This window comes from Cygnus olor, chromosome 1, assembly GCF_009769625.2.
Source record: "Cygnus olor isolate bCygOlo1 chromosome 1, bCygOlo1.pri.v2, whole genome shotgun sequence".
Lineage (NCBI taxonomy): Eukaryota > Metazoa > Chordata > Aves > Anseriformes > Anatidae > Cygnus > Cygnus olor.
In genome coordinates this window covers 189619542-189642238 of record NC_049169.1, presented here as the reverse complement: position 1 = coordinate 189642238, position 22697 = coordinate 189619542, and positions in this window count along the sequence as shown.

Sequence of the window (22697 nt, the reverse complement as noted above, 5' to 3'; positions counted from 1 at the left end):
CAATCAGGGGCAAGGAGCTGTATTTTCTGGGCCAACAGAGAAAAGGTCCAGAATATATTTCAATGGTGAGCAATCCCAAATAGGTTCCCAAATAGCTTGGATAAGAAAGCTCTTGTATCAGCTGCAGGAACTGTCAAAATTTTATCCTAGGTTCTGACCCCTTGGACTTAAATAGAAATAAATGTGGAATGAGTAAGACAAACAAGGGAAAAAAATGTAAGAAATAGCAAATGTTTGGGGATATAATCAAGGAAAAACCAAACAAACCCCATGTGACATCCCCAAATCTGCCTGCCAAGCATGTGATTTACATCTTCTGCAGGAGGATTTAAAAGAAATGTCTAATAATGTATTTGATTCTCTTAACCCTCTCCCCTTTTGTTACCTCTGTCTATGACATTAAGAGCACAGCTGGAGCCCCCCAAGCTAACTGAAGTCATATGATGCTCTGAGGGCAGCCAAACATCCCAGAAGCAGCAAGAAGCTTACAGGCTGAGCAGCCCAACAGGACAATAAAGTGTTTTTTAAAAAGAGAGGGAAACAGAAAGATGAGGTGGAGAAAGGGGTTGTGGGGCGGGGGGATTATGGACTGTTTGAACAAATTTGTCACATCAATAAAAGTATTCTTTTTAATGAAACATTGCATGTTTTTATTTTCCTTTTCTTCTGTTCTAATGGAGCAGTCATACTGAAGTATTTGTGGTATGTGAAGTATTGGAAAAATAAACCTGGACAGAAGAGAGGCACAGATGTTTTCTATGTTTGATTTTTTTTTTTAAAAAACTTTCATGGTCACCACCCCTTGCTGCAGGACACAGCACTGTGGGCCACGTACTAAACTTCCTCCTGCACCATTTGTGTTCTGTATGGATCAGTGGGTGCTGCTGAACCAGGGGGAGAAAGAGCAGGCTTGCTTGGGACCTCAGCTACTATTAGAGCATGGGCTGTACTATTGGACTGGCAGAAAAAAGGTGCTATGTTAGCATTCCCACCAGGACAAATTCCTCAGAGGACAAGCATTGTTGCAATGGGTCTTGCATTGGTGCCACCATTGGGTCAAATTGCTCTTTCCTGGTATGAACAAGAACTAATTTAGAGGTTGGCAACAACAGTTGAAATTCCATGGAAAACAAATGTCTTTGCGTGAACACTAGAGCAAAACCCAGACTTTCCAAATTGAGGAGAGGTGGAGGAGACTGTTCCTTGGTTTGTGTCCACATTAGCAGCAATGCCAGTCAAAACTGTCAGCACAGAGCCAAACGATGAAGCCAGCTGTGGAGAGGGGCTCCTGCTCCTTTACAGGAGCTGAGCTGGTGTGATGAGGAATGAAGGATTTGCACAGTTATTAAGATTTTCATGACACTGTATAACTTTTCAACAAAGGACAATCTTTATTTATTTATTTATGTAGGTATTGAATAGTCACATGGCCATGATCCTCAAGAATCATAATGGAAATGCAAAAATTATTTTGAATATTTAGCTTCATAAAGTGAACTATACTTTGCATAGGAAAAATGCACATATGAAAACTCTGAACAGAACAGCTTTCCCTCCCTCAATAATGGCACAAGGCTGTTGAGATGAAGTGGTTTCTGCTCTGCAGTCCTTGTACCTGCAATTTAAAAACACATTTTGATCAGTGATGTTTGTAGTAATGAAAACCAGTCCAGACACAAGCAAGTTCAATGTGGCATGCACCATATTAAAAAACAGTAGAAAGTCTACAGATTAGGATATAAAGAGGATAAAGAAAAATGTACATCAAGCTGCTGTCTGGGAAGAGCTCTTTAAGGAGATAAGCACATCCGATGTTAGGGCTATTTCTGCAAAGAGGAGCATAAAAAAGCAGTATCTATTTCTAGATCTATCAATCAATCTATCTCAGAATTCTAGTAGTTAGAGAGTCAAATTTAAGAATAACAAATTCCTAACACCATCAGATATAACAGGAAAAAAAAAAAAAGGATGTGATGTGACTGGGAAAAGTAAAACTGGGGAAAGGAATAGGTGAGGGAAAAAAATACAGCTTATCCAAAGGAGAAGAAAGGTGGACAAGGAAGACAGGAACTGAACCAAGAAGTGTGGAAGGACTGCTGTTACCATGTCCCACCATACCATATAATATTCAGGTCATGTGAGAAGTTTGGGCAATGCTCCCATTGAAGGCAGTGGATTGTGCAGGACTGAAAATGTCAGGGCTCATGATCCACCTATTCAGGAATTACATCTGAAAGTCTCGCTTCTCTCCTGAAGAGGTCTCCATTGACCTCCACCATCACAAACACACACACAATCACTCAGTCCTGTGGCGGAGTCCCTTGGCTGTCTGTCTAGTGGCTCAAAGCTTCATATGGTTTTAAACAAGAAGGAAAAATCCCCAAAGCCCACCACCCCTGGAAAAGAAATCCAAACCTCAAAACCCCTTGAGAGCAAAAGACTGGTTATAAAGGTTATAAATCACCTCTTGGGTATAGTTCCTGTTTTGTTAGCAAAGAAAAGCCATCATTTTCCAAGTCTGTCTGCTTGGTGCACGCAATTATTACTAAATTCATGTCCAGTGCTGGAAGAAAATGTGGGATCCAGTAAATGAGAATAAAAATTTTGGCAGAAGACAAGTGACTGTGGGATAGCCACCAATAGCTAATCTCAAATTTCCAGAATAAAGCTAATATTTAGTAGTTTGTGCCAGCTGCTGCCAAAGCATAAAAATCTAGCCAAATCTTTCTCTCCCATAGGGTAGTGTTTGTGTTTTTTTTTTTTTGTTTGTTTTGTTTTTTTTTTCTTCCTGGGAGCTGGGAGACTTGGAAACACAATAAATATTGAAAGTGTTTGGGTTTATGGAGGCAAATTAGTGGCTACAGTCTTACTGGTATTTGGTAGTTGTCCTGACTTCCCTGTACCTATGAGGGATTTGGATGGGAAGCACACACACACACATGTTGGCCACTTTGATATAATCAGTCAGGGGGCAGAAATGCCCATTTAAAGCAGAGCTGGGTAATGCAGAACAGTCATTGCTTGGGCTTTACTGCAAATTACTCTCCGGAATGGCTGGAGATATGAATCCTCTATATTTTAGTTTCTTAAAGTTTCCTGGATTCATTTATAGGTAGGAAGGCAGTACATATCTTAAAGTTTTAATTTTAATGTCATAGATCGAAACTCAAATTCCCAGATAAAATAAATTTTTGTACACTAGCATGATGCAGTAAACATATGGCTGTGACTAGCTGAAACAAGAGAGTTCAATTAAGAGATATGTAAGTGATTTCTCTTAAAAATGGCCCTAGCTTTTCCACATCTTTTAAACTTCTACTTTGGTGGAATTTGGCATGTCTGAGAGAATTTAGGAGATCTGAAACAACATAGGTATAACTAACAAAGGATAAGCATCCAGTCCATAGGAGTCTAATTGGATTATAGATGTATTTTAGACCACTGTAAATAAGAAGTGGGATTTGCTTTGATCTCAAGATTATGTACATGAGGGATATCTCCACTGCAGTCTACAGATATACTTTAGCACTTAAATATTGTGTATGAGGACAGAAAAAGGTACAGTTAGAGAATCTTTTGGTAGGGTCTTTCAGAGAGGCACGGTAATTGTTCCCTGAGAGAAAAATAAATAAATAAATAAAAAATCAGCCCAATCAATCCAGCTACTTCAATGGCAAAACCCACTACTACACCACATGCATGACTTAAATCAATTCTGTGGTGGCTAAGTTATCACAACGTAAGAATGCCATGTTATCTTGGAGATTCTGGTTGAAAGTAATGGCAGATAAATTACTTCTGTAGTGTCTTTCCAATGGTAGATCATTTAACTTGCTACCCTGCATGATGGAATAAATAGAACCCACATAGAAATGAGGGATCTGCAGAGGCCAGAGATCCTCTTTAAAAAAAGGATTTTGAAATTTCCAAGTTTTATTTCATAGAGTTCTATCATCCTAGAATCACTTAAGTTAGAAAAGACCTTTAAGATCATTAAGTCCAACCATCCACCTAACACGACAAGAGCACAGCTAAACCATGTCCCTAAGCTGTATACATGGATACATCCGTGCATCTGTTAAATACCTTCAGAGTATTTGAAGTATCTCATTCTGATTTAGTGGGAAAAAATAAAAATAAAAATAAAAATATAAATCTCCACATAATTAATGGTCTTTTTTTCTTTTGGATTTTTTTTTTTTAGTAAAATGTTTTGATTCTGACATAAAGCAACTAAAAACAATGAAACCAAACATTTTCTAAAATTGAAAAGCAGTTTCAACATCACTAGAACTATTCTATCAAAAATTCTTAAAGAAACTGAAATTCTTAAACTAAATTCCAGGAAACCCAATCACAAAATTATTTGATTCTGGCACTGCTGCATACTGGGATGGAACATTTTGATAGTTCTATCAAAATTTCTCTGGAAAACTTTAATAGAAAACTTTTCCCCACTGTAAAATGTCTGTAAACACAGTACATTTCTCAGAGCTCCCATTTCAGGTCTCAATCCCCATACAACATTTATGTATCTTCTTTGATATCCTTGTAACTATACATTAATCTGTACAATGGTAGATGTCCCTGCTTGGAAATCCTCTCCCCAGATATGCCACAAAGTACTTGAGACCCCAGAGGCCCTATTTTGGTTGATTCTATAGTAACGACTGCTAAAATGGGGTGAACTGCAATGAGGCAGTCAACCCTTCAACTTAAAGTATATTCAAGTCAAATTTTCATGGTCTATTCATTTGAAAGGTTCACGCTGTGAGAAAGTTTTTTGAGAAGGGCTGAGAACTGCCTCTGTGCCCTAGGTTTCCAGCTTAGCATCCATTGCTCTTTGTTCTCTATCAGTAACAGCAACATTAACAGAAGAAAAAAAGGAAGTCATCTTGGGAAATATTAAAGCTATTTGTCTACTATGTGCATAGATGACAGAATATTCTTAATGAGCCACAGAAATGAGAAATTCAGAGCCCTACAGCAGTCAGGAAAGGGCTTGAACTTTCTCTAAATACCAGCAATCCTGTAAGTCTGGTCAATTGATCCTGGATAAAAAGAATGTTGTTGGTATCTCAGTAAGCTGGTTAATGTGAATTAGACTAAAGCATTTCAGAGGTAATGGGGACAACTGGGTTAGCCAAAAAATGCATTAAGAAAATATGTTTTCAAAAATGTAACTTTGCAGAGCTGTCAGCACGAGGAGGGTGTGCGTCACGCCAAATGGAACGGCAACGTCTTCCTGACAACTTTCAGGTTCCATTAGCGACTGAGGATGCCTGTGAATTCAGTGTTATATCCATTAGTGAGCAAATCATGCACGTCTTTATTAGCTGAATCTCTATCCATCTCACAGACTATCCTTGCTTTTCTTAGAATGACACCAGGAAAAATGTGCAACCAAACAAACCAAGTGAATTCAGTCTTCTACATCTGCAGGAAAAACCATGCTTGAACCCAATTATTGTTTTAGATTAAAAAAAAAAAAAAAAAAAAAAAGAAAAAAAAAAGAAAAAAAAGGAACCTATAGGTTAATTTGGGGCCAAGCTGTGCTTTGGCTACAGGTTATACTGAAATAGCAGATGCTCTCTTCTTCTTCCTCCTGCATGTTATATTTCTTACAAGAACCATGCATAAGTGCAATCTTTACATTCAGTGAAGGAAATATATGGACTGTGCCCTCCTTACTTTCCTAAGGCTGCATAGAGTGAGAGTTTTAAAAGCTTTTAATAGTCTGAATCTCATTACTGCTATCATTTCTTGCAAGAAACCCAAAACTACAGGTGGTCAGATACCTGAGTTTGAACCATCAGCCCAGACCTCAATCCCCCTCATCCCCTGGAAGTTCTGGGGGGTTTATTCAGGTGGATCATCCAAGTGCCCGAGTGTTTATTGCTTGCTTACACCTGTGCTAATTTGCCAGCTGATAAGTCCTCTGCCTAGGATTTGATGCCACAATAACCATGAAATTAGAGGAAGACCAAATAGGAGGAAGCACAGTTTTGTAGTATAACATATTCAGGTGGACAGGCAAAGCTAACATCTGCTTTCAGGATTTTTTTTTTCTTTTTTTCCATCCAATTACCACTTTATAAGGGGAGGTGGAGGTGGAAGGTATCCTATTCTGTAGGTTATGGTACTCTTTTTGGAAGACTGGGTTTGAACCCTCAGGCCCAGGAGGGATTTTGATCTCAGTCTCCCTCATCCAGGATGATTGCGTTAATCATTAACCATGATACAAAGACCACAGCAATGCTACGAACATCTGGGTGTGGCTGCCATGACTTGCACCAAACTCATTGCTTTGAGGTGATGGTAGGCATGCTTTGAGTAAGCCTGTTGGATAAGCAAGTCTTCTCAGAGGAACTATATAGTTGAGACAGGTCGTACATTCCAGGTGACCCCAAGGAGATGGAGACACGTATTTAGAGGTTCAGCTCAGTAGCCACAAGTATGGAAATTTTTTCATGAAAACTCTTTTCAGGCTGCATCCCTATGACACAGGCCATTGCTTTATGTCTCTTTTGTGGCCAGAATGCTGTCTCAGTGGTCCTGAAACATAATTATTAGGTTCAAAGTGTCTGCAGTAATATGAAGATTGTGTTGCAGCCCTGCAAGGTGGTGCTTTTACATCAGAAATCTGAGGGCAAGTGCTTCATGTTCTGGGACACGACATAACGGTGCGAGAAGGTGTCTGAAGATGGAGAGCCTGCTGGGATAGTTCTGAAGGAACTGTGAAGGACAAAGAGCTGAAGCTGGCAGCAGCTACTGGACTAAACTGTCCCCAGAACTGAGCACACCCTTTTGCTTTGGAAGGAAACTGTTCACTCTGCAAGACAGCACAGGAGCATGCAGTGTGTGTAATAGGAGCACCAGGAAAAATACAACAAGAACTGAGGGACTGGGTTGTTTTCCAGGGGCATTTCTATCATTTTGTTCCCTTCTGGAGTACAGGGTCCTGGAGTGGGTGGCCAGAGGCAGAACCAGGACTGCCTCTCCTTTGGCACCAAACCTCCGCACAGGAGATATACTGTGCCTGTCATGGGTAACAAAGGCACTTTTCCCTGAAGACCTGTAGGAGGAGTTCCCCAAGGAGAGCTCAGGAATATGCTTAGCTGTTACCCAAGGGGTAACTTCCTAGAGCAGTTCTGGACGCCAGCTGATGTGAGCTGTAGTTAAATAGCACAGACACATTTTTTTCATGCTATGGATTTCAACCCAGCTTTCCCAGGAGTCCAAAGATGTGGAGTTATTTTTCTTCTCATTTTTATTTTTTTTTTTGCACATTTTGCTTGCATTAAGACTGAAGTCTGGAATGGTTCATTTATTTGCATTCCTGTCAGCACAACAGCATGGGGATACATTGAGAAGGATGACTTTCTTAATTACGATAATAGAGGTTTTGAAGCTGTAACACTGTATCTTTCTTTTAGCGACAGAAATATGTTATGCAAGGCAAAATCAACTCTAAGAATGCCAAGCGATCCGTCATGCTTCTCAGCTGTTGACGTTTTAGTAGAACAGCGAAATACATTTCTATGGAGATTGTTCCAAAGAGAAATGTCTTTTCCAAATACAGAGTTGTATTTGTACATAGTAATATTTTTTTTTTTTGTAACAACACAAAGTTCACCTGCTGCATTATATGGAGACATCTTTAAAAGCAAATCCAGAAAAATAAAACCTGCACCCAATTTTTTGATCCATAACTAAGTCAAGGCTCCAAGAATGAAACAAGATTAAGCATTTTATTTAAAAAAAGGCAGGGAGTGTAGTACAAATTACTGTGTACCACATCAAAGGAAACCCAGGAATACAAAGTCCATGGGGCAGCTTGAACAAGTTACTTAGAACAGGAGCATAACCATGGTCTGAAGCCGCATTTTGAGAAATCTCAGTATATCCCTCTAGATGTTTTTCAGCTGGACAGCAGGACTATGCAGAGTAAAATATTACACTTGATAAGCACCAGTCATGGAGTTGTACAGTTTTGCTGCAGTTTCTGTGGGTCCAACTCTGACGTCCCTTGAAGCACTGGCAGGCACAAGTAGCTCCAATGAGAGATGGTGATCTCAGTGCTAACAGGGCTCACTAACAAAAAAGGTCATTGGGGTGTCTGAAAGCAGAGTAGCAATTTGACCCAAGGGTCAGTCTCCAGAACTCCAGAACAGAAAAAGAACAGAACCGTGCCTGGGAGCACGGTGGTCATCCAGGGTCTCCCTGCCCCATGGAGAAGCCCCGTGTAGATAGAGGGCTGTAAGGGCGCTGCTGCAGCCAGTGGCACTCTGAGGCTGGGCTCTGCCATGTGAACTGTTTTATTCTTACATCCAGACTCCGCACAACTGCGGAAGTTTCACTTCAATGGCAAGCATGAATAGCAGAGAGAGTAGACTGGAAATCTGATATACCATGGGCCATATAGAGTTGTCAGCAAAGTTAATGGTGAGGGATGACCATTTCAGGCTGACTACACCTATGTTGAATGCCTATCTTCGATTATCTTCCTCTGGACTGGGAGCACCTCATCTCTATTATAGCACCTCAAATGCCTGAGACACACCGGACGTCTGCCTGTGGAACACTTCAAAGCATTGGTAGGTGTCTACAGATCAGGAGGAATTAGTTCAATTTGCCTCTTTAAAGCATTTTCTTCATTTGAATTAATTAAATACTTCATGAATCATAGTACAAAATCATCTACACATAGTCTCGTCTCAATGAGATTTTTCTTATCTACATTCCATTCTTCGAAGAAAATGAATGCCTTCTATTCAGGTACTTATGTCACTATGCTTTCAAATATTAAACAAAAGAAACCTTGCTTTTTGATCACAGTTGCACTCCTTCATGAAGAAGATCATGGTAACATGCATTTCTTTTAAAAATAATTTATAAGAAAATCCAGAAATCAAAGTACTAGATTTTTTGAATAAAACTAATACTAATTCTTTAAAGCAAAAAGGATAAATATAATAATAAGCAGTCTTTATGTTTCATTCTCAGAATTATTACAGTTTATTAACTGGCCACCTGCAGAAGAGAGGTTTCTCTCTGGCAGAACAGGTGGGCTGAGAAAATAAGGGACAAATTCTTGCTCTGTGTCAGCCCTATGTCCACTGAGACATAAGGCTGAAAGGTGTCTGCTCGTATTCCAGTATGAGGAAAAAGATCAGGCAAGTTTTACATATTTAGTTTAAATTGCCAGTTTCTTGGGATTTAGATATGCTTTTGATTTAAATAATGCCTATTAACTACATTAATATCTGTAGCTCTGAATACACTGTGGTCATGAAACTTCAGTTTGAGGTGCTTCTGTTGACACAGTGCCATGTTGGAGTTTTGTGCCAGTGCTCACTAAAGAGCACTTCCTCCTGAATGACCTCTCCTTTTCCCTAGCCCTTGATTAATAATCAAATTCACAGCCTCAAGTAATGCAACTTTCATATGCTGTATCACTTGAGATCTTTAACATATTGGAAGACTGTATGTACCACTCTGAGTAAGGTTTCCATTGATATGGAAAAGCTGAAAAAGAAAAAAGGCAACTTTTTAAAATGAACTCTTTATCTGGATGACTTCAAATACTTCGACATCTATCTATATTTTTCTTTGTAATATGAATCAAGAATAATTAAATGGGAATGGTAACATCTGTCACCAATCAATGGACTTGCAGTAAAATTTAAATGATATTTTTTCCTCCTAAAATCCACTTTTTCATCTGATGCCATTCACTGAGATCAGATGCATTTCACTCTAGCTGTGTCAGATCTTGGAATTACATAAGTAATAAACTCCTGAAGGCCAATGGCATGAAACAATGGAATGTGTAACAATATAATCAGCAGCAAAATCTATATTTAATGTGTGGCATTCTAATGCTATAAAATATGATCATTTTTAAACCTCTTTGTTCTTTCTCGCCAGGTTCTATGGCTGCTAAGAATTTTTAATCTTGTGCCATTTTATCTTAGTTGATGTCTTTTTATTTTATTTTATTTTTGCTTCTGACTTTGGAAATTATTATATAAGACATATGAAAGAGACAAGTGAGGGAGTACAAATGGATAAAACAGTCTATACTGTGCTTAACAAGTGTTAAGCAGAGCCAATAAGTTTTTAAACTTGACAGTCTGTTAATCTTTCACAGTGAACTCAGAAAGAGATTTTCTTTTTTCAAGAGCTACCATGGCATTCAATTGCAACCATTTTATTGCTGGAATTAGCTGAGCTCTATCAGTTTTTAAATGAAAATATTGCTTTGCAAAAAGGGAAAAAATCCAGCTCCGTCCAGCAAATTTCAGCTGTACTTACTCTGGTGAATGACAGATGCAGTTTTTTATACTGTTCCCTTTTATAGTAATAATACTAAACCCAACACTATGCTAAACCAGTGTCAAGGGGATGGCATCAAGGATATGACAAGAAAGCCAGGAAGCTTATAAAGAAAGAAAGAAGATCTGTCTATGGAAAAGTCTTAAGACAAGGACCAGAGGCCAATATGGCAAAATCCTTCAGAAACCAATCCAGAACCCCATGGGAGCCAGATGGGGTTTTGTGGGCACGAGAATTCATTTTCTTGAGCTTAGTCTAGGATTACAATCTTAATTTGCTCTGGTGAATTTAAGTAGAAAAAATCAACGTGCATTGGGTCTCTGTGAGAAAATATCTTAAGGTAGGATTAATCTCACATAAATTCAGCCATTTCCTGACAGGTATCTTCCCTAAGACACCTGTGTTGGGTCCACTGATAGAGAGAGATGTGCATCACTAGCCTCATCCTTTTCTTCACAGGAGCCTTTGATTAATTAGTTTAAACTATGCGCTGAGCTTTCAAGGGGGTAAATAAGGCAAGGTGAGCCTTGTCCTGTAGGTCTCTGATCAACTGGTGTTTTCTCTAGCATAGGGACAGCAGGCGGCTGGGGATGGAAATCACCTTGAAGTGATCCTAGCCACATGTCTGGGACTTCTAGCACTGGCTGCAGGAGGGCTGGGAGGCTGTCCACTCTATTTCCTATGGCATTTTCCTATTTTGTAAAGTCTTCAGATTTCAGACAAGGGTAGGATTCTGCCTTAACCTTGAAAGAAAAATTCTCCTTTTTTCAGTGGGTAGACATTGATAGTCTAAACATTTTCACCTGTGAGGTACTTTGGATAATACAGGGTGCCTTGGGGTATTCAAGGCAGAAACAGTCTGACTTTGCAGAATATACGCAAAATGGAGAAATTTGAAGAAAGAGTCAGTGGTCATGTGAGATAGCCATGCTCGCAAAACAGGGGAAGAGCCAAGGTTTACATCTACCTAAAAGTAAAATACAACAAAAAAGCTCAGGGGAGGGTGAAAAGGAAATCCTTATTTTTGATTCTTCTGAAAATATGTGTTTAGAGTAAATCCTCAGTTTCTGAAGTGCAGATTTTTTGGGGGCCAAATTGTGGGAGCTTCAGAGCTTCTCCAGCTTCCTGCAACGTCAAATTTTCAGGTGTTTGGCACTTCTCTGGATTTGGCTCTTCCATGCAAGCTAAGTAACAAAATGGCTTGTGGTAACATAAGCCCTGCTGGCAGCCCACAGACAGGTCCTATCTGTGTTAGCAACCCATCTTCTAGAGTGGGACCAAATCATCCTGTTGACTCACCTCCCAATCCTTTTCTCCTCTAGATTTATGAAGTTTTAACATCTCCTGAGATCTTTTTTGGAGGCATGAAGAAGCAAAGGACTACCAACAGCTTGCAGTGCCTCTGCCCATCCTTTCCCAAAGAGTTGGCCACATCTCTGAAAAGAGATGGAGGCTTTTACAGTAGATGTAAGAAGTACAGCTTTTTAAGTAAGACAGGGCAGTTTTTAAGTAAGACGGCAGTGACTTAAGCACTGGCTTGATCCCAGAAGAGGACTTTGCAGGGGGTGTTCATAGGCCCTGGGATCATTTCCTCAGACTGACACGCTGCTCCCAAACAGTGTGTTGGCATGTTCTTTAGATTAAGGAGAAAAACACAGATAAGCAAGCAGCAGAAAATAGCACATCTGGCACTAAGGAGGACCCACAGCTTTGGGCAGGGGCCAGTAAAGGTGTAGGATTTGTTCATGGTGAGGCTCTCTTAGAACAGCCTGCAATCAAAACAAAGAAGGAGGCCAAACACCACACCACCATAAGGAAACCTGCTATCAGGCAGTGGCTCTGATTCACTGGGACCAGAGATGGGGGGATCGGAAGACGATGTGGCATGGAGAGAAGCACTGCATGCTGCTGCTGTGGCTGCAGACTGATAACTCCTGCTCATCCTCCACATCTGCAGCATTTGGCTCATCCCCTCTTCAGGGAACAATCTGCATATAAACATTAAAGTAATATGGCATGATATTAATTATATTTTATCTGCTTTTTCCTGCCAACATTAAAATTGTGTTCACCAGTATGTTGGAGGTAAATGAGACTAGTGTGTTATACTTTCACTTCTAACCATAGATGGGCCATACTCACACACTGCTGGTGGGGGACTGAATTCTGCTAAACCACCAGGTGGTCAACTTTGCAAGAAGCTGCAGCTCATCAGCCTCTTCCAATTTTTATTTTTTTTTTTCCCCAGATTGGACAGCTGTAGAACAGATGAGGAAGTACCTAGGAGATCAGAAAAATTGTTAGATTGTTCTTGCATTTGATTAGATGACAGTCTGAATGCTTCAGAAACCATCAAAAGGCAGGTCTGGGGTCAAAACTAGCAAATACAAGAGAGCAGCTGGAATTTCATTTGAAACCAGGACTCTGAAATCAGCGACACGCTGTGCAGCCTGGGTTATACCGTGATCTTCTCAAAGCAGGTGGTGGTTGATAAGCACAATCAGAGATCCAGTGCATGTGGAGCAAAACCTACCATCCACATTCTCCTTTTCAGTGGTCACTTGTTCAGTCTCTCTAGATGTCTAGAGAGTCTAGACATAGCGATACTTTACCACATATGAAATAGATGTATTCTTATAAAAAGGTTAGGGAGCCTTAGCACCAATAAGACCGCCATGTCTATGCTTAGTGGACACAGTTATTTCTAGTGGGGAAGCTGTGGTACTCACAGGGGTGAGGCATCCTCTCTGAGCCATGCAGGTGCAATGCAGGTGACTCCACACAATTCACATAGTTGTTCATTCACTCATTGGTTTGTTTAGGTAAGAGCATTTTTCCAGATACATGGTTTAAACCACCCCTTGGAAATGCACCTAGCTGTTCAACCACCTCGTTTTTTCCACGTTGGCAAAACATTTTCAGATAAACACATCTCATACCCTCTGCTTATTCAGATTTTTCTGTCTTACCTTGTATGGTTCTGATGATCTTCCTGCTCTTCCACTATTTTCATTCCACTTGCCTTTGCAGACCCAGAAAAATATTTGGCAGTGGCATTGCATGCAGAAAAAGTACAAGGTTTGTCAATTCCATCAAATGTGATTACCCTTAATTGAGTACTTATTTTATTGAAATAAAGGCCAATACTTCAGACTGTACCAGTTTTACCAGAAGAACAGTTTTAGCAGACACTCGTAAAACTGACTTGTATCAGCTGCCTAACAGATTTAACATATTTTTTGACCTAGAGGAAAACTGGTATCAGGGCATCTCAGCTATTACCCTTGAAGTGAGCCTTTTTCAGACTGGCAAACATATACTACTTGCCTGATTTTGTGGCTGTATTTTAACAGTGTCTTGATCAATTTTTTTGCCTTCCTCTGGTTGCTGTGCATAACCTAGCTTATACATGAAAGGGATGTTTCCTTGGGATAACTGGGGGAACTGGGGAGCAAAAAAGTAATGCAATGCTTTTTGGAGAAAAAGAAAACGAAGTTCAAACTCTAGATTTCTCTCTGGAATCAAAACATATCTTCAATCATTAATTTATAATGAAACTTAATAATAACATAGAAGAAGTGAACATAATAACATAGAAGAAGTGAACACGTCTGGCTCCAGTCTAGTTGCAGGACACTCAGGACACTCAATATGTAGAAAGAATTGAACAGTTGCACAGCTTCTCTCTAGCCTCACATAATGTAATTATTTGCCAGAATAAATGATATTTATAGAATAATATTATGCAGTCTAAGTAAATTAGAACTTGAACTGATTTCAGTGTCACTCAGGCATCTCTTTCTTCTCGCCTGTTTGAGTTGGTCTAAGCTGAAATGGTGGAGCTTAAGATCTTGAAATAATGCTGTTTGCATTATACATCTGGATTTATAGGCATTTATAATTTCCCAGAGCTTGGAGCCCAGCCTCTAAATATTATATCTATTTCTTCCTCAGCACTGCAGTACCTATGTTGAAATTACAGCAATGGTTTAAAAACAAAATCCTTTGAACAAGCTTACTTCCCCGCTGTTCTTTTCTTTGAACAATGCAGAGGGACAGATACATCTAGGTGGAGATTTCCCTTGGGCTGTGATTTCATGATTGCTTTATGCACACTAAAGCCAAGGCCAGAAGAGCCAGCCTTGCCTCCACCCGTGTCGTTTTGCATTCCCTCATTGCTGCTGTTTTGGCTGTGTGATGCATCAGATCGGAGAACTGTCGGGATTGACATGTTGGGATGTGGATTGGGATTTGTGCTAACATCACTGCATCTTCAGATAGATGTTTTCCCTAGTCCAGCTCGCTCCACTAGCTCCTGCTGTGGTAATAACAAGTAGCTGTCAGTAGCTGTACAGGAAGGAAAACTACACCCATTTAGTGGCAACCCACACTTAAATCAGCTTATAACAACTGTGAAACCAACCTTTTAAGACACCTGTGCCAAGAAGATCGCTCTCTAAAGACACCTATCTCTCCTTTGGCTGTAGAAGAAGCATGAACCACCCCACACCACACATCCAGCTTTCCCATGGCTACAAACAAGTGAGGTGAATCCCAACACCAGAGGTTACAGTAAGTGCCAGAAAACCATTTGTTGTTTGTTTTCCTGGTCTGGTGGTGCTAAGCAGCCAGAACACATTGCGGTGTCCTACCTGCAGTCGCAGATGCTGCAGCTCAGTGTGGTTGTTCATTTAGCTCTCATATCTTCTGATGTAATCATGTTAGCGATGAAGGAAGTAAGAACATGAACGTAGAATGAGCTGGATAAACACACAAAGTAAACATATGTATACTCACATCGCTCCGAGGGATTTCTTTCTCCCATGCTACCACCATCCACTTGCCTTGACCTGTGTTTTTGGCACATGCAGTGATACTTGACAACTTCCTAAACATCTCTGTTCATCTGAGGCCACACCAAGTACCTGTGTCTCTTCCCAGCATGGCAGAACTGGATGGCATCCCAAAACAGCTTGGATTCCACCCACCAGCCTAATCCCCACCTCACATGCACATTTTTTTTTTCCCACTCATCTCTCTGATGGGTATCCTTGAGAAAGATCATTTTCAAGGAGGGTTTTAATGAGAAAGGTTTTTGCATGGTTCACAGGAACAGAAAGGTATGTCTCACTGGAGATGGCATCATGTCAGATAGCGAGAGTGGGAAAGGTGCTGGGGATGGTGGCAGAGGTGTGGTTTGTCTGCTCCCAGCTTGGCTCAGGAGGGCTGTCAGCTTCTTACAGGGGCACAATGAAGGAGGGACCAGGGATTATGTTGTCCTATTTGTTGCACCAGGTTCTGAGAAACAAGAAGATCTTTATCTCCCCAAATATAATTAAGTGCATCTGGGAGGGAAATGCTGGCTGTGAGTGGGGTGAAGAGGCAGTGGGAAGCAGGCATGGCAAGCTGGGAGGCTGCACCACGAGGCAGGAGAGGAAAAGGAGAGTGGTTGCCAACAACAGAGCCAAAACAAGTCTAAAAGGTGCTGATAAGGAGGCTTTCTTTGAGGCACAGAGGAGGTGGTGGTGTTTGTTCAGGCCCAGGAAGCCACTAAGAACTGCAGGAAGAGGAAGCAGGAGTGTAGGACAGGGCGCGATGAGGAGGGATGAGTTTCACATTCAAACCATTTCATGCAGCCTGCTTCGCCCAGTAGTCTGAACTCACTCACTATAAAGAGATGCCTTGTTCCAGTTTACGAGTTTGTATTCTAATAAAATGTTGCTTTAGAGACTGGCAACCTCTCAGTATCTCTTGGTGCACTCACTTTCCAGAAAGAGTGGGGCAATTCTGTCTCCAAGTCCTGGCCAAACTGGGGCCCCACTGCAGATAAAAGCAGAGGTTTGCAGGGGACGGCATGGCAGAGCTATTAGTAGCACCTGGAAGATGAAAAGAAATAAGATCTGAGGGCTGGAACTGTGCAGAGCTTTGCAGATTGAGGGCTACCCTGTACGCTGGGTCTCAAACACTTCCACCTAGTTTCTGTGTGCAGCTGGACTTTGACAACACTCTACTTTTGTCAGAGGTTTCTCCGTGTATGATGAGCAACTCAGAGCTATTTCTGTGTACCCAGAAATCAGATTCATCTGATGTGCATGCACAGGGAAATTCTACGGTGCGGTTGTGAGACAGTCATTACTGCTGTGCGGTTTCCAGAAAAAGCTGGACAGTCTTATCGTACACGCATGTATCAATGACACAGCACTTGCACATTATTTGCAGGGCTTCCAAAAAGCGCTAGGTCTACAGCACAAACTCTGCAATATAGATTTGCACATGTACAGCCAGTTGGACGTGTCCGGAGGTGTTGAACTTGCTGAGTATCTGCAGGCCATAAGGGAAGCATTTGCTGCTTCCCAGAGGCGCTGGATTTACTGTGCGTACATAATGCAGTGCATGTGTCCATATTTTTCTGGGGGAACACCTGGGCAGAAGTATGGGAGCAATAAACAAGTGTTCATGGCTGAAGAAAATGAATGGAGGAATAACGTGTTGGGTGAATCGGGAGAAAAAGGTCGTGACAAATGGCAATTTGACAGGTGTGGGAGAGCTCGCTATGGCAATGGCAATGCTTAGCCATGGGGTGGGCTGAGCTGGTGCATGCAGAGGGGCTCTCACTCATGCTACCACTCCCCCTGCCACCCACGGAAACCCGTGGGAGCCCCCAGAAACCGCTCCCCTTCTTTTGGCTGCATCAGGATGGGCCGGTTCAGTGAGCTGAAGGGGCTCTCCCAAGCCAGATGAGGGCAGGTGTGAGAGGAGGGGAGCCACAGCCTGACAAGGGGGTGGGCAGGTGCAGGGAAAATCCCTTCTGGCATCAGCTGAGTGTTAAATCTGCTCTGCCTCTTGCAGGGAGTTCAGATGAGGCACTGCAGGCTGGTGGTTATGTGGCAGTTTGTGAAGGCAAGCCCTCTTTGAATTAGGAAAGGGGGAAAATGCATTTTCTTAGCACAATATGCTGATGGACTGTAGTCTGGGATATTTTAGCCCACCAGTATTTATTTTTTTCCCATCTAAGTGCACAACCAAATCAGGAGTCAAACCTTGCATTTACTTCAAAGCAGAACTGTTACACCCACGGTGTGCATGAGAGCAGCAGGCTCCCTGGGGAGCTGCTGGGGGATGCTCTGGAAGCCTTGGAAAATATACGTTTGCATGTGAGACTGCAGAGTGCCCACTGGAGATCCTCCAACCACTTTGCAGGCTCCTGGTGGTGCAGAAAGTGCCTTTCAGTCTGTACCACCAGTCGAACTGGCTCTTGTTGGCACAAGCAGGTGAACAGTTCCACTGCATGCATTCATGAATCAGATTAAAAGATCAATTTAATATTTTTTATGGAAAGTAGTTGCTGCATATGGCAAAGTCATTTTCACGTCTAGTGTCTCAGCCATTTGCTTTTTAGTACCCTGAAGGGGATTACAGCAATTGGACTAATTGCTTAACAAATTGCCTTTGTAAACCAAAGGCATTTTTGAATGGTATGGGACCAGAAAACTTTTATTTTCTTACTCTTCTATAACTAAAGTTGTCCCAACTAATGTTTTTTAAACTTTGTCATTATAAGTGGGTCTCAGGCTGAGCTTTTATTTACCAAGTCATAGCTGGAAGCCAACTCTGATGTCCAAGTTATAAAAAAAATGAAAACAGCAACTTCTAATGGAAAAGCTGAAGTAGTCCAAGCTTTGGTGAGGCAAATGTACCTCTATAATAACATGAAATATCTATGTATTTATTTATTTATTTATTTATTTTCTATACTCAGAGCCTCATCACAATCTTCTTGTGAGGAATTTATGTTACTAGAGTAGAATTCCCCAGTGGAGTGTGTGTTCTTTACAGTACTGATGAATTAAAAACCTTATTTGCACTCGGAGAACTTTTCTTCTTGTTTAATACTGCAGTGTTCTGAACAACCCTGTAAATACTGCTCATCACACATTGACTATTTTGCTGTCTTAGTTCCAGTAGAAGTTACTAGCAATTATACTAAAATTTGACAAAACTTCTTTTTAGTATGTCTTCCAGAAAAGCTTCCCTGCATAGCAGAGCGTACATTTTCCTTAATCTTGGCATTTTGCTCTTCAGCTGCCGTCATTACATCTGAAGCATTTACTTTGAAATGCCTGCCAAATATTTTTGCCCCAGTACCACAATAACAGCACAGCAATGTGGGAGTGATTCCACCAAGTGAGTTTACAATGAGAGCAGCCTGCAGAGAAGTAGGCTCAGGAAAGTGCTCTGTGCGCTAGGTTCTCCTAGCGAGATTCAAATCCTAAGCAGATCTGCTAAACCTCATTAAAGGTCATGCTTTCATTCTCGTAAGTTGTTGTTCCTTCTGATAAACAGGACAGCTTAGATGTGAGTTGTTTGGGTTTTGTTGTCCGTTTTACTTTTAAAAATTAATTTCAAAATAAGTGCATTCTAGAAAGAGCTGCATTAGGCAGTCTTCAGTAGCGCTAATCTGCATAGCTCTGCAGAGATCAGAGGAGCTCTAGTGATTCACACCAGCTGTCTCCCTGGCCCTTTCCTGTGGGTAGTTAACTCTTGCTGTGGTTGTTTGGGCAGCACAGTACATGCCCAGATTTCTTTTTCCCCCCTTGGAAAATGCAAACAGTGAGGTACTTCACAGGCCTTGCTGTTAAACTTTAACATTGATGCATAGGGAACATTTTGCAAAAGTCAGGATCTCCAGGCTCCAGCTCATTCAGATCCTGCCCGCCCTGTAAATCTTTCTTGCCCCACTTCAATGGAGATAAGAAGGATTGTATGCCAGAGGTTCAGCTGAGAGAGACCACCCAAGTCATAGCTCATTTCACTTCTGCTGACCTTCTCTGATATGCCCATCAAAGCAGCGATTAAAATACAGAGCAGGAACTTTGTGTAGTGCAAATGTGTTCCATCAATCTCCTTTTCATCTGGCTCTTCAGATACTTCAGACCTGAGTAAGCAACTGAAAATTTTGCAAACAAGAATGAGTAAATGTAAAGACAGATTTTTCCCCCCTGTTCTGGAGCAGGACGATCTGTTTACCTTTCTGAAGGAGCTGTCAGCAGAGTGGTCATCATGAAATATTGAATCACAAATGGTGTACTCGTAGGAAAACAAGTACATGTAGAAACTTGTTACTTCTATTTTCAAGTGTTTTTTTTTTTTCTTTTTTTTTTTTCGCTGCTATTTGAGTTTGGCAGCAGACTTTCTTTTTAAGTTCTAGTGTTGCCTTTTAGTAGACTTTTAGTTGCCCGCTGTAACCAGATGGGCCTGAAACTCTAAACATTTTATTCACCTGTTTTCTGCAATTGTACAAGCACATAGGTCAGGAAAGTCAAGCGAGGGAATGAGTGGAGGGTCCTTATGCATTCAGGTTAGATGTGCTGCTACACATATAAACAATAAGAACCCTGCTATACCATTTAAACAGTCTCCTGAGCTATTCCCTGATGCACTCTATGCTATTGGTGTCTTTTCATTGCCAGCCTAGTGCTGCTGGTTCCAATGGATAATTTTCCAGACGTGAAATTAAACCTCTAACTGAAAAGTGTTTTTTAGAGGACCTAAAGAGTAAAACGACATTGGTGGGGGCTTTGCATTTCAGTTAGAATACATGGACATACTCCATGGAGCAAGAACTGATTGCTTCCCTTTGAGTGCAGTGGAGAGCCCAACCCAGAGCCAGCACAGCAGGTTTCAGCAGAGAGGAGGTTTCACAGCTGGTGCTAGAGTTTCCTTGGGCCCCACCGTTGTCTCTCTCTGCTGGCAAGCCAACACACACACGTATCCATTTCTCTCCAGACACAGCTTGTGGGGATGTGATATACAGTGCAATTCCTTATGTGGGCTTTCTGAAGCTCGGTTCTATATATATCTGCCCTCTCCTGCAGCTCTGAGCCTCACAGGCTCATACAACACATACACCCATACAGAGAAATGCATCAGAAACCTCTTGCTTCTACAGTGTTTTGTGCTTTGTACACCCACACAGGGGCTTTATTTAGTTTGGTCTGTAATCTTTGGATATGGGATGTTCTTGCTAAATCATCTCAATGTCTAGGAGACGTGCACTGGAGGAAATCCAGGTCCTACTGCCCTGTTCTCTGAAGCAGGGCAGAGCCATACCCACGTGTATCAGGAGCTCGTGCTGGCCAATAGGTCCCTGTTAGAGGAATGTACTGTTCTCTGCATAGCATCATGGTCTCCTACACCCTTTGCAGATGTAGAGATGTCTGAAGAGCATAAATAAAGTCGTCTACCTTTTGACTTACCTTTTTGACTAGTCATTTTGTGGAGAAAGGGAATAGAAAGTCCTTGGACATTTCCCTCTTTCATGAGTGTAAGGTATGAAACAGCCCTTAGCAACCCTGCAGACAGTCCCACTGGAGCCTGGCACGCTGCATGTGGTTTTGTGTGGACTAGGCCTTTAAAGGTGTTTCAGGCCTATGAGCCTCTGTATCTGCCCACAAGTGAGCAAATATATAAGTTAATCATATGATTACAGTAGCACAAAGCAGCCTCTGATGATGTGCTCTGACTGGTGGCATGGAGACCAACCACAGCCACAGCAGGAGTTGTTCTCTCCTTCTCTGCTACACTGCATGGAAGGAAGGAGACATGACACAGATACCACTTCAGCTCTTCACTGTTGCACTTGGTTGAGTTGGGGAGCAAGGGTAAGGGAAAATTACAAGGTGCTGTGGGAGCGTTTTGGGGTGCCCAGATCACTAGTCTGGATTCTTCAAACCATCAAAAAACCAGTCACCTACTAATCTGCTTTTCTGATTGTATAATCTGGGATGTGTTCTGCAGTCACTGAGCACAGATGCACACCTTCAGGGTGCAATTCATCTTAAGATAGGTGTCTAGGGGATACAGAAGGTGAATCCTCTTCTGGATATGCCCAGGGTTTTCCATTAACTTCAGGGGGGAAAAAATACAAACTCAGACAAAATAACCGCCGTTTGGACAGATTAAGATAAATGACACAAATTTGCACCCAGATCCCTCTCATGACACCTATAAAGGCACCTTTCAGGTCAGCAACAGGATTAAAAAGCCCCAGTAAATTCCTACCTACATCTGCCCCACTGTTAAGGATAATCTTCTTTTTCTGTTTGAGAATTTCTGTAAGTTCTCTCACATTAGTGTTTGGTACCTTCTGGGAGGCTTAGAAAGCTTTGATAAACTAGCAAAGTCAAACAGTTACCTGTTCAGCCCTCTTCATTTTCTCTGAATAAAAAACAAATGACAAAAAATGTTTCAAAGGTACTTAGGTGGAAATCGGAGATAGATCAGAGCAAACACGAGAATGAGTGATCTGTGCAGATGGTCGTTGAGAGAAGCTGGGCTCCTGTGCCCCACCATTGTTTTTGCAGGTGAGATCTTTCCCTACTAAAGCTGAGGAAGTCTAAAGACTGGATGGGTTTGAAAGACACACATCTGCCTTTGAATTCTATTGTTATTATCATGGCATCGTTTTACATAATTGACACCTAAAAAAAAAAAAAAAAAAAAGTGGTTTGGAAGATATTTTGTTTATACTGTAGCTAAATTCTGCCTGAGTTGTCTAGTCCCACTGAACCATACTGTATATTCATCAATGCATAGTTCTCTTGCATTTCAGTATTTGTTATGAAAACCAAAATTCTTACTCTGAGCTATTTTTGCTGGCAGAGCTTCAAAGGGAGCAACTGCTTTACTTCATGCCAACCTCTGTAGCAGTGGGGAAGAATACCTCTCCTAGGATCTTTTTAACCTTTTGATGCAGATTTGTCTGAACACATTTTTTCCCTTAGTACATACCTGCAATGACAGGAACTTGTTTGATAAGACACTGACATAAGAAGTTAAGTGCTCTTGTTTAGTGAAAATAAATTGACCTGTGAATCAAAACATCTCTTAGTTTCTTTCTTTACTTGTTGGCAAAACTAATAAAAGAATTTCCAGGCTGCAGAAATATAACATCCTACTCCTTTCATGGAAGGGTAGCCATTGAGAAGTGTCACTGCCAGAGCTGAGATGATGGGCAGATCCTCCAGCCCATGGCAGAACAACAGCAAAAAGGGACACTTTATGCCGGTTAGGGTAGAGTGAAATCTGCTGTTTTTATTTCAGCAACACCAGCAGTTATTTCCCAGAAACTCTACCATACACACGTGCAGGGCTTCCGCTCTGGGCTATGCCTTGACTTGTAGTATAATCAAGACATTCACAAGACCAAGCAAATTACTGCCATCAGCTCCTATTTATCTGCTGTTTTAATTCATTCCAGAAAAGGTTCAAGAGTTGCTGTTTGTTTTGCAGAAGGAAAGCATCAGCCATGCCTTGGTGGGAGCCAAGATGCCAGAACTGCAGCCATGCCACAGTGTGGA